The sequence below is a fragment of the Monodelphis domestica genome, chromosome 1, assembly GCF_027887165.1.
Source record: "Monodelphis domestica isolate mMonDom1 chromosome 1, mMonDom1.pri, whole genome shotgun sequence".
NCBI classification, from domain to species: domain Eukaryota; kingdom Metazoa; phylum Chordata; class Mammalia; order Didelphimorphia; family Didelphidae; genus Monodelphis; species Monodelphis domestica.
Window position 1 is genome coordinate 325822429 of NC_077227.1, and position 14213 is coordinate 325836641.

Genomic DNA, 14213 nt, shown 5'->3' on the forward strand with positions numbered 1-14213 from the left:
GAGTTGTCTTCAGAGATCAAGGTCTACATCTCAGTCTACATTTGAGTTTAACTGCATTTAATTACCATCTCTATGCTGATGATTCTCAAATCTACCTATACTGCCTCTTCTGACTTCCAAACTCACATCTCTAATTGCCTTTCAGATACTTTTAACTGGATGTCCAGTAGACATCTTAAACTCAAAATGTTCAAATAGTACTCATTACTTCCCCATAAACGCTACCACCACTCCAACTGCCAATCCCCTATTACTATAGAGGGCAACTCTGGTTGGCAGTCTGAACTCCTCACTCTCACCTCCCATATCTAAACTATTTGCTAAGGCCTTTTAATTTCACTTTTGTATTATCTCTCAAATATACCACCTACTCTCCTAATGATACTGCTATCATTTTAGTGCAGGCCCTCATCACCTCATGCCTGGATTGATTATTTCAAAAGCCTGTTGTGAGTGGGGGAGTATACCTTAAGTATCTTCCCTCTATTCAGCCACCAAAGGGATTTTCCCCAAACACAGGCCCAATTGGTCACTTCCCTATTCCTTCCTGTTACTTTCAGTTGCAGATACAAAATGCTCTGTCATTCAAAGCCCTTCAAAATCTTGTCTCATCCTTCCTTTCTAGTCTTCCATTTTATTCTCTTGGATATACTATTGGTTATATATACTAATATATACTCTTGGATACAATGACACTGGCATCTTGGCTGTTCCTTTATCAAAACTTCATCTTTTGGCTCTAGGCTTTTTCTTTTACTGTTCTCTTTGTCTGGAATGCTATGCCTCCTGCCTTACCTGGTTTCCTTTAGGTTCTAACTAAAATTTCATCTTTTCTCAAGCCCTCTTAATTCTGGCACCTTCCCTCTGTTAATTATTTTCTATTTATCATATATGTAGATAGCTTTGTATATGTACTTGCTTATATATTATCTTTCTCTCATTAGATTGTAAACTCCTTGCAGGCACAGACTGTCTTTTACTTCTTTTTGTATCCTCAGCACCTTGTACAATGACTACACAAAATAGGTGTTTTTAAAAACACTGACTGATTACTGGATAATTCTATCTGAATGTCTTAACCAGCACCTCAAATCCAACATGTCAAAAACCTAGTTCATTAGTTTTGCTTCTAAACTCCCTTCTTTCACTTCATTCAATCTCCTATGTTTGAAACTTGATGTTCTTTTTTGCTTTTCCTTTTTTCATCTCTCACATCTAATTAATTATTAAGCCCTTCTGATGCTTCTGGCTCAGTAACTCTTGAATACATCTCTTCCTCTTGATTCTTACTGCCACCATATTATTATAAGCCCCAAATAACACCTAAAAACTACTGTAGTGGTTCTTAATAAAAAATTATTACCTTTATTTTTTTTACACCCTTACAAATCATCCATGACAAGCTACCAGTCTTAACTCTTTTATGTACAGATCTTGTTGTATAAATCCTTTACCTAAAAGTAAAATGTGAAATGCTTTGGCTAGGATTCACAGTCTTCCATCATGGTCTCTTTCCAATCTCCTTTCATGTTATTTATTTCCATGTAATCTATGACCTAGTCATACTAGACTACTTACCATTTTCTAAAAATATACCCCCAATAGAAACAACAGAAGAAAAATAACTGCTCGATCACCAGGGTCGATGGGGATATGATTGGGGATATAGACCTTAAATGATCACCCTAGTGCAAATATCAATGGTATGGAAATGGCACATGTAAAACCCCAGAGTAATTGTGTGTCAGCTATGGGAGGAGGGTTGGGGGAGGGCAGGGAAAGAACACGAATCTTGTAACCATAGAACAATATTCTAACTTAATTAAATAAATTTTTATAAGATAAAATAAAAATACACCCCCACACACACAGATTTTTCCATCTTCTTGTCTTTGTGCATGATGTCTCCTATGCTTGTATCTTCTCTGTCTAATAAATTCCTACTTATCATTCAAGACCAATCAAAATGGAATCTTCTCCGGAAAGCATGGATTCCTTCAGTTAGTATGACCTTTTAACCAACCTATTTGGACATCATATAAAATACTTTGTTTATTTAGTATGCATGAATATGGGACTATTAAACAGAGGATCCATCTCAGAGTAAGGAAGATCTGGTTGTATGACCCTAAGAAAATCACTTAATTTTAAAGTGATTTCAAAATGACTCTTTAAAGACTATAAGGTACAGAACAAGGGTTGATCTATAAAGGGAGCTGTGTTTTTTTTTAAACCAAGAGTTCACTTACCAGTGAAATCACAGGTCTGGAGCCTCCCCAATTTGCATTTGCATGTATCTTGTCTCCCTGCTCCATGAAAGTAGGGACCATGCCATAGCTAAATTTATTACATTAATTACAACTGAGTATTCCATATAGAGTGGGGCCTGAATAAGTATTTTTTAAATTGAATTGAATATAGTTAGTAAAGGGATAAAAGAAGAATGTTGATAAATGATTATTTTTAAAAAATTAGACCTTGTCAGGGATAGCTGGGTAGCTCAGTGGATTGAGAGTCAGGCCTAGAGATGGGAGGTTCCAGGTTCAAATCTGGCCTCAGACACTTCACAGCTGTGTGACCCTGGGCAAGTCACTTAACCCCCACTTCTTAGCCCTTACTATTCTTCTGCCTTGGAACCAATACACAGTATTGATTCCAAAGATGGAAGGTAAGGTAAGGGTCATAATGGTTTCTCTTTTTTTTCTTAGGTTCTTCTAATTTCAATATAAAATATGCTAATACATTAGAAAATAAATGGGTGAAGCTAAGATTGAAGAACAGAAATAAGTATAGATAGCTCTTCCAACCCAATATTATCACAAATATCTAGAAAATATACAGATTAAGTCCTAATCAGAAATCCAAGAAAAAAATTAGAGTGATTCATTTTTTCCCCCAAGACTAAGCTACCATAGGGAGACAGATTGAGAGGTCTGTGTACACTGGTGATGGAGTTTGGCCAGAGGTATGTCCCTTCAACATACAAGGTAAGAAAGGATGCCAGGCTCATATACAGATACCTTTCTTGTGCAAGATTTGGGAAAAGGTTTCAAGTGGCAGTTCTGTTTTCCACTACCATAGATTCAGGGTGGAAGAAAGGGCCTAGCACCTTGTGTTGTGTTTCTGGATTGGGACTTAGGCTATGTGGCTCTGATCCTAGAAGCTGAGAAGGGTTTTAGTTCCATTCTCTAGCCCAGTGTGAAGCCTGAAGGGGGAATAAACAGAGAAGGAATCCCAGACCAAAGGGGAGCCTGTATTTCTGTCACTCTGAATTAGCAGAGATTTCTAGATGGCTGAATAGATAGTGGCTATGGCTAGCAGCAGTCTGCTAGAACTTCCAACTTAGGAAAAGCCAAAAGAAGTGTTGTACAGACCCAAACCTACATCAGAAATTTGTAGAGTTAAGACCAGAATTGTAGTTGTCCTATAATCAGATCATTTTGGGAGCAATAAACCCCAGGAAAGCAGCAAAAAGATGTAGGAGGACAAAACCTTAGCTCAGAGATTCCAAAAAACATTCAAGCCTACTCTTAACATAAAGTCCAAAGTCAGGAAGTAGGCTAGAAGAAAGAACAAATAAATTTTTAAAAATTTCACCATAAAAAGCTACTGTGGAGGCAATAAAGTTCAAGATTGAAAAAAAAGAAAGTAACTTTAAGCAAAGACACACACACACACACACACACACACACACAGAGGAGAGAGAGAGAGAGAGAGAGAGAGAGAGAGAGAGAGAGAGAGAGAGAGAGAGAGAGAGAGAGAGAGACAGAGAGAGAGACAGAGAGAGAGACAGAGAGACAGAGAGAGAGACAGAGAGAGACAGAGAGAGACAGAGAGAGAGAGCGCAAGCGAGCCTGGGCATAAAACAGAATTCCCAAAAGAGACTAAACAATTTTTTTAAAGAGCTAAAAGATTTTTTTAAACCAAGTAGTAATGCTAGAGAAAAATAGGGAAAGAAATGAGAACTATCAAAGAAGATTAGAAAGATTTGGAATAGCTTGGAACAAGAAGCACAAAATCTAACCTAAAGGGGGTAAAAAAATCTTCCTGAAAATTAGAAATGACCAAATAAATACTAATGACTTCATGATAAGATAAGGAATATTAAAACAAAGCCAAAAGACTGAAAGAACAGAAGAAAATATAGGTTATCTCAGAGTAAAAACAATTGACCTGCAAAAAGAATTGAGGAGAAAGATTTCCGAATCACTGAAAGCCATAACAAAAACAAAAAACAAAAAAACAATCCTACATGTCCAATTTCATGAAATCATAAAACTGTCCAGATCTCTTAGAACCAGAGGGTAAAGTATAAGCAGAAAGAATTCACCAATTACCTCCTTAAAAAATGTCAAAATTAAAAGTCCCAGGATCAGTTTAGCCTAAATCTAGAATTTCTAAGTAAAAGAAAAAAAAACCCACTTTAAGCAGTCATAAAGAAAGAATTCAGGCATTGAGAAACCATAGTCAGGATCATACATGATTTAGGAACCACCATTATTAGAAGTGGTGAACTTGGAATAAAATAGTCCAGAAGGAAAGAAACATAGGCTTATAACTAAAAATTATTTACTTAGCAAAAGTGAGTATAATCTTATTGGTGGGGGTGGTAGTGGGGGGGGGGGGGGAATGGACCTCTAATGAAACTGAGGATCTTCAAGCACTTCTGATGGAAAGACTAGCCTTGAATATAAACTTTGAAATATAAACCCAGCAGTCAAGAACAACCCCCCCCAAAGGCAAACATAAGTTGGGTAATCATAAAGTATTAAAGAAGAATAAGTGGTTTATAGTCCAACATTGGGAGATGATACATATACCTCCTGAGAATTCTATCATCATTGGGAATCATATTTGTGGGAGTATTTCTACTATGTTTGTATGATGTTAAAAGAATGGAAATAGGAAGAAGAGAAAATTACTAGTGGAGAGAGAAGGATGAGAAAGGATGAGGAAAATAATTTTATATAATTTGGGCATGCAAGTAAAAGTCTATATAAATATGGAGGGAGGAGGATAGTAAACCTCATTGTCATCTGGACTGATCTAAGAGGGAAAGAATACAAACACACACACACACACACACACACACACACACAGTTGGGTACAATTAGGTACCATTTAATATAAATAATGAATCCCCTAAAGAAGATGCTTTCCATATTTTCAGTGGGCTAGAACCAATTACCATATTTTATATAATTATAAATTCAAATAGTGGGAATTCAATTACATATAATAGCTTCAGGGGATTCATTACTCATATTAAGTGGGACCTACCAGTGCATTTCATTCAACAGGAAAATAGGTGGCAAAGGGGAGAAAATAAAAGGGGGGATAAGACAGAGAGTAGATTAAAGCAACTATGTGGTATAGTAAATAGAATACTCGACCTGGAGTCAGGAAGACCTGAGTTCATATCTGGTCTTGGAAACAATTTACTGGATAGCTGTGTGAGACTGGGCAAATCACTTAATATCTGCTTCAGTGTCCTCATCTATAAAGTGGGATAATTCCAGTGTTGTGGTGAGGAGAAAATGATCAAGAAGCATGAAAATCTTAAAGTTCTATACAAATGCTAGCTATTATTATTATTATTATTATAACTAGGATTAATCTTAACTAAAAAGAGTAGATTTAAAAAATAAGAAAGGATAAGAACCTGTTATTGGGCTCTGGGTAAGGAAAAGAGAAAAGGAAGAGGGGACAAGAACAGATTATATTAAATCTAAATAGCTGGTGTTGGGTTCACTATCTTTTTTTAATGAAGTGTGAGAATTTTAAAAAAGGACAAATATAAAATAATAGGATAGAGGGGAAATCCACAATTAACAGTCAAAATTGAACATGAATAGTGTGAACTCATACATAAAAATGAAGAGAACAAAAGAATGGATTAGAAAGCAGAATCCAAAAATATGTTTTTACAATAAAACACATATGAAACAAAAAGATGCTGGAAGAAAATCTATTTTGCTTCAGTTTAATTTATTATGCTTTAGCTTCCTATAAAAGGCAGGAATAGCAATAATGAGCTCACACAAACAGACAATTAAAAGAGACAAAGGAAACTACATTTTGTTGAAAGGTGCCAAGGATACCTTTTAATTAATATCATATATATACATATATACATATATATATATTGTGCCATAGCATTTAAACATCTAAAGGAATAGTTAATCAATTACATGGGAAAATAGATAGTGAAACTATGAACAGAAGGTGTCAATTTTCCTCTCTCAGATTCAGATAAATCTAACCAAAAAAATAGACAAAAAAGTTGGCAGTCAGGAATGTAACTTAGAAAAATTAGATATAATAGATCTTTGGAAATGAATGAATCAGAACAGAAAATAAAACAAATAGATCAGCTATGCATGACACCCTTATGTAATAGTTAAAGGAATTGTAGAGGACTGAAGAAGTACAGGGGTACACTTACAAACAATGACGAGAAAAGCAGAAATATTAAATGCATATTTTATGAACATTCAGTAAAAGTTCAGTGGCTCCTTGTTGCCTTTAGAATAAGAATAAAAACTCCTTTATTTGTCATTTAAAACACTTAATTTAGTTCGAACCTATCTTTATAGATGGATTCACATTTCTCCCCAAAGGCACTATGTTCAATCATTTTGATCATATGTGACTCTTTGTGAACTCATTTGGGGTTTTCAAGGCAAAGATGCTGGAATGGTTTTCCATTTCCTTCTCCAGTTCATTTTATAGATGAGGAAACTGAGGCAAACAGAGTAAATGACTTGCCTAGGGTCATCCCACAGCCAGTAAGGCTGGATTTGAAATCTGGAAAAGGAGACTACCTGACTTCAGGCCCAGAACCCTACTTATCCTGCCACCTAGCTGTACTCTATGTTCTAGTCAAACTAGCCTAATTCTCTAGCCATAACTATTAGACATTATCTAGAAATTACTATTTCCATGCCTTTTTACATACCATCCATCATGCCTAGAATCAATATATCACTCAATCAATAAAGATTTTTGAAGTGTATATACTATGTTCCCAGCAGTCTGGCAAGCACTAGAGATGCAAATATGAAAAAGAAATTTAGTCTTTGCCCTCAAGGAGCTTACAATCTAACTGGGGAAGACAAAGTACAAAAGGAAGCTGTAAAACAAAGGGAAGTACCTGGGGGCATGATAGAAAAGTCATAGAAAACACAAAGTAGTACTGCTGAGTGAGAATGAGAAGATGTTCCAAGTGAAGCTTCTTCCTAAACTGGAATTTTTAGGCAGATGGGTATCAAGGTTGATGGGATCTTGTAGGATGAACAATATCCTCCTTCAGTTCTACCTCTTAAAGTTTCCTTTACAGGCTCACCTCAAATGACACCACCAAGGCAACTTTCAAGAATCCTCATTAGTGTTCTAGCAACTCCCCAAAATTAGTGTGTATTTGTATATATGTGCATATGTGTGTATGTTCTGTTTATTTTTGTGTATATACATATAAACACATATATTTGCATAGTCAGTGCCTAGCATAATACCCAGCAGCTAGTATGAGCTTAATAAATGCATACTGAACTGAAATTAATATAAATTTGGGCATGTGAGCTGTGGTGATCTACATGTATCCTGAAATGTCTAAAAGTTATACTTGATCTTCTTAATATATGCAAAAAACTCTGATACACATATTATTTAAACAAATAATTCCAAGTGAATATTTCCTATGTCAATGGATATAACTACATGTTCTGAATTCTAATCATAACATAATATATGTGAACCCAATTTTGACTTATTTAAATACCAAAACACAAGTGACCCACTTTTAAAAAACATTAAAACCTAATGAAGAATATGAACACTTTATTTTGATTAAGTCAAAGGTTTATTTTAAGTAGGCAGAAAAAAAAATTTAACTCTTAAGTGGAAGGAGGATTTTCATATATTTACTGAGAAAACATATTTCCTTAGATCTTAAATTCAGATTTTTGGGGTAAAGAAATACATAATCTTTTGCTTTATGCCCAGGTTTAAACTAAACAACATCTAAGGTGTCTGTGTTCTACATCTATGATTCTGTGGTCTTTTCTTACTCTGTAGTCTGATGCTGTTTCAAAGCATGATGTGGAATTTAAAACTTGGCCACTAGGTGGTAGTATTTAGATGGTTTTATGTATTTTATATATTTATATATATATTTGTATATTTGCACAAAAACGCACAAAGACAATTGTCATCCCCGGTTACCGAGAGACTACTACTACTACTACTACTATATCTTTTTGGGGTTAAGCCTAAGTCAATTATAGGTTTGTTATACCTTGTCATTTAATAAGAATTTATATATTTTTTCAAAACTTTATTTTTCTGAAATTTTGGGAAAATATTTATTCATCATTCTTTCATGTAAAGCTTTTCTTAAAGATATAAAATTGGAGGATTTTAGAATAATAAAGATGATTTTAGTTTTAGACTGATTACGACCATTGGGAAAAAGTACATAATATACTTAAAAGAAGGGGGGAAAATAGACCTGTATTGTACTTATTTAAAATGTAACTAATGTTAATTTTAAAGCTAGACCTAAGCTGGATATCAAAATTAAACTGAAAAAGTGAATAGGAAACTATTTATAAATTAATTTTTATATTCCCTATCATATTAAAAAATGTATTCCCTTCTCAATTTAACAAGTATTTAATGAATGCCTATTAGATAGAAAACAAAGACCTATTTTTATTGGAGGGAGGGATACAAAGACATTCTTCCCCCAACACCTCCCTCCAATGTAGGAAGACACCATGGTATCTAATAATACACTACATTTGGAGTTAGAAGATTTGATTAGTTCTCACACCAATATTTTATGTTCTTGACTGCACAAATAATGTCATTTCTTTGCCTGTGACTGCAATGTTCTCTCTCCTCATTTGTCTCTTGGAATCCTTGTTTTCCTTCAAAATTTATTTTAAGTACATTGTTCTGCAGGATATCTTTCCTAGTTCTCCTAGTACCTAGTACCTTCAATTCCAAGGTTACCTTGAATCTTTTTGTGTTTTGTATATAACTTTATTTGTATATTTTCTCCCACTACAACCCCTCTTCCTCTCAGGTTTCAAACTGATCTTCCTAAAGTATCTTCATATTTAATAAACTCTAGTGGCTCCCTATTTTCTCTAGGATCAATTATAAAATTTTCTATTTGGCATTCAAAGTCCTTTGTAAATTAGCCCCCTTAAACTCTTTCCAGGCTTTTTATACCTTATCCCTATAAACTGTGAGCTCAAAACTTCTCACAGGGTAATGAGAAAATTAAGCCATCTGTGACGAAATCATTTATCTTGTGTGTAACCTTTATTCTGTCTTTAATCACAATACAAAAATATAGAATGTTAATCAAGTGATTTGTTAAAAGTTAATGTATCACTTTCCAATTATCTCTCTTTGATTTTGTGTATCTGTATGCCAAGAAAGTGGGTATAAAAATAAAGATCAGACATCGGGATAGCGGAGCAGCTCGGAGATGCAAAGCAATCCCATGGCTGTAATGATTAAGTTGTCTTCTGTTTGTTATTTTTGTTGACTGATCCTTCGCCACGAGTGGGGATACCCTGGAGTTGTGGGCAAGGGTGGACTTTGCCCGCAGCAGCATATATAGTCAGTGGTTTAGGTCTAAGCTTGAAGTGACCTTAGATTCTGTTAAACCTAACTACTTCTTTTACAGATGCAGAAACTGAAGCTAAGAGAGATTAAGTGACTTGTCAGAGACCATACAACTGGTAAATTTCAGAAGTAGGATGTGAAATCAAGTCTTCCTGAGTACAAATCCAATATCTGAAGTCAATGTTATTGATTCTATATCCATAGGGTCAACTCATACTCCTATCTCATTTACTCTACTCATATAACTACCAATCTAGCTTAGGTAGCAATTATCTTTCATATGGATTACTCAAATAATCTCTTATTTGGTCTCCCTGCCTTAAATATCTCAATCCAATTTTGCTATTGTTGTTGATCAGTTGTATCTGACTCCATTTTCTTCTCCAGCTCATTATGAAACAGAGGAAAATAGGATAACTGATTTGCCCAGGGTCACATAGCTAGTAAGTGTTTGAACCTGGATTTAAATTCAAATTTTCCTGACTCTAGGCCAAATACTCTATCCACTGAGCCACCTAGTTGTACTCCCCCACTCAAATACATTTTCCAAATAACTGCTCCAAATAGCTAAAGTGATTTTCCTAAAGTCCAAGATTGGACCATTCAATAAACTGTCTAGAGGGTTCCGTTACTTCTGTAATCAAATATAAACTCCTTTCTTTGGCATTTAAAACTTTAAAAAGCTGGCCCCTTCCTGTCTTTCTAGTCTAATTACATATTTCTGTTCATGGAACTCTAAATGATCCATTCATAAAGTCCTATTTACTGTTCTATACATGTAACATTCCATTTTCAGTCTCTATGCCTTTGTAGTCACTTAACTCCCAATACTGGAAATGTTCTTCCTCATTTCTTCCTCTTGCAATCCTTAGTTTCTCTTAATACTCAACTGAAGTGACACCTTCTGCAGGCCTTTCTTGTTCCTCTTGGCTGCTATTAGCTTCATTTCCAAAGTTATCTTGTATTTGGTTTATATATTTCTTGAATAAATTTATATGTGTACAATATATGATATCTCTTCCACTACAAAGTGATTTCCTTGAAGGCAGAGACTATTTTAGTTTTTCTTTGTGTACCCAGCACTTAGAATAGGACTTGACATTTAACAGGCACTTAGGGAACAAGTGTTAATTGACTGAAAACATACAAAAAGAAAAACCTAGTCAATTTTAAAAAGTAAAATGCTTATCTTTTTCTAAATTACTTATAATTTAATTATGTGCTATATTACATTGAATTTAATTATTTTACAGGGGATAGCATGGATAGAGGGCTGAGCCATAAGTCAGGAAGACCTAGATTTCAAATCCCTCCCCATTATGATTTCTAGAAATTCTCCATAAATAACAGGCAATACTGGGGAGTAGTGGAAAGGAATACAGGAACTGGAGTCTGAAGAATTAGATCTTACAATTACTAGTTATGCCACTTAAGATATATTCATTCTACTTCACTAAGCATTAGTTTCTTCATCTATAAAATGGATACAATAATGCTTATTCAATTCATTAATCACAAGTACCTATTAAGCATTTATTATGTGTTATGCACATTGCATAACAGGGAGTTTGTGAGAAAAGCAGTTTGTATATCTTAAAGAATTCTATACATGTTAGCTATTATCATTACTTTAATACAGCAAGGTTTTGTCACTTAATTAATATGTGTAAACCTTCTACCAAAGAAAATTGCTTAACTTCCATATCTTTCCAAGTTACTGTGATCAAATAAATTTATTCCTCAGTGACCAATCTTTTAACAATGAACTTTGCTGGTCTGATCCCTAGATGATAAGAGACATATCCTATTTTCAAAGTCAACACTCAAAATCTTTCCACTGAAAAGAGAGTGTACTCTATAAACATTGCCTTTGAGAAGCCAAAGTCACTCCATGTCATAATGAGGAATCTAAGTAAGATTTCAGTGGATAATGATGATGATGATGATCAAGATAATGATTATGTTACTAATTACCATAATATGAAGAGTAGGCAATTCTCCTCTGCTGTAAGTGTCTGAATATGTGTTGCCTGATCAACCTACAACAATAATGGGCTGGATTCAGTCATTCCCTGCTCCCAGTGGAAAATGAGAAGCTATTTTTTTAAAACAAACTTTAGAATGTTTGAATTATTTTTAGTTTTCTTAAGCTCATCATCTTAAAATAAAAATTTCCTAGCTTAGCACACTTTTCAAAAATCTAATTAAATCCTCTTATAAATATATTTAATGGAAATATTTACTCACTACATTTACAAAGGCTGTGGGATTTCAAAGATAAAACAGAACTGAAGTTTGCACAATACAGAGATTCCTGTGGAAATCCTTAATAAGAATCAGATGTGCAGAAAAAGAGCCAAGTTTATAAAAACCACCCGGATCTAGATGTTGCAAGTCTACCTTTCAAAGTCTCCCTTTGAATTCAGAGAAGAAAACAACTCTCAGTCACATATCTCATGTTAATTCATGTTTACTTGCCCATTTCAATATATCAATATCTAACAGGCTTTGCATGGCATTTCCATCTTCTCATAATCCTCTGATAAGAAATAGACTAAAAAATTAAGCTATAAGCAGCTCCAATTATTTAGTTCACTGATGGAAAAATACACCAGTCAGATATATCTAAAACTCAGAAAGGGTTATAGCCAAGCTTCAAAACCATTTCTGCAAAAAAAAAAAAGTCTATAAGTATCATCTAGGAACAAAAGTGAACACATTTACAAACTTCTTTTACAGAAATATATTAGAACAGATTTGCAAACTTGGAAATCTGACAGCTTGTGGTTTAGAGTCACAGTTTTATGACTCAAGCCTTCTTTCAATGAGAACATCTGAAAAAAACATGTCTAGCCTATGTGTATAAAATTCTTTTATCAATGGTATGTGTGGCTATCATTTAAAAGGAGAAAATAATTAGGCATAATACCAGATGTACATAATGAAATTAGTCTCATTTACATAAGAAATGTGCTATAGTTATATTTATGCCAATTAAATGGCATCAACTAAATTCAATATTTACATAAGCTATTAAAATACTCAGATCTGGTTTTTATCCAATAGATACTGCTGTTAGAACAAAACTTTGCATGTGTTAAACATGATCTATAAAAACAGTTCCAATGGAAAAAATCAAGGCTAAATGAATTTCACTAAAACGAGAAGTCCACTAGGTACTCACTAATTCATATGTAAATGGGTAATTTTTATTTATTTTAACTATTAAGATGGAAAATTTTATTTTTAATAATACATATAGATTTGAATTTCTAGTACTAAAGTAAAAATAATTTGTTAAAATTTACAAATATTACAAATTATTAATAAATTAAAATAGATAGACAAACAATTATACACCCAATATAGAACAGTAATTTAGAAAAAAGGGCAAAGTTCTATGCACTTAAGCAAATACACAGAGAAATATTACAACTTAAAACTGATATTTCTCTCACTAATGATAAACATATTTGTGCAAGCTGCAAGTAATAGTCATTTTCATATTTGTTTGATTGAGTCTTGCTTTGCTGTCAGCAGTCCGAACTTAACGGAATCCACAGATTTTATAAGACCATAGGATTTTTAAGTTGGAAAGGGGCCTTAGAGATTCATACCTGTCATTTTTGTCCCCCAGCCCATGCAAAAAACTACCTATTTTTCCAATTCCCTATTTCTATGGCTATTCCCAGTTTTCCAAGATTAGTACCTCAGTTTACTCTTGCTTCCTCACTCTTCCTTAATCCACAAATGAGAACAGTTGCCAAATCTTACAGTTTCATTCTCCATGACATTTCTTGTATGTGTCTCCTCCTCATTACTTACAAAGCAACCACCTTAGTTCAAGTTCTTATTACATCTTACCTGGTCTACTGAATGGCTTCCTAAAAGGACTCCCGGACTCAAGCTTTTCTCCATTCCAATTCCTCCTCAGTAATTTCCCTCAAAGACAGTTCTGACTATGTCAGCACCTTATCCAATATTATTGGGTCAAAGACAAAATATGAATTTTTCTCCTTGGCTTTTAAAAACCCTTCAAAACTTGGCCCCAGTCTATCTTTCCAGTCTCATTTATACATTATTTTCCTTCTTGCACTAAATGGTCTAGCCAAACTGGCTTTCTTGTTGTTCTCACACATAGTAATCCATTGCCCATCTCTCCTTGACTTTTCACTGTCTCCCATGCCTGGAATTTACTCCCTCTACCCTTCTACCTTGGAAAACCCCTTATTTCATTTAAGAATTAGATCAACATCATCTACAAGAATTTTTTTTCTTGGTAGGAAGTCTGTGAATGTTGTACATTTCACATGTTTTCAGACTTTTTTGGTGTACTGATTCTAGTTATGCCAAATTTTTTCCTCTTCTTTCTTTTTCATTTTTTTTGTCTTTAAAAATGTTATTTGTTATGAAGAGTGACTATCTGGAAGGGAGAGGGATATTGAAGGAAATGAGAGTAATGTAAAAAAAAACAAAAATATCAAGAAAACAGATTTAAAACAAAAGAATCCTTTTCTGAAACCCTCAACTACTAATGCTTTCTCTTCCTAAACTACTTTATATTTATGGTATTC

The 14213-nt window shown here is 34.0% G+C and overlaps 1 protein-coding gene across 22 annotated transcripts in view; it reads right to left on the reverse strand.

The window, feature by feature from the left end:
* Positions 1 to 14213, reverse strand: part of EML1 (EMAP like 1) — a 257381-nt gene that overhangs the window by 78600 nt on the left and 164568 nt on the right. The window lies entirely within an intron of this gene.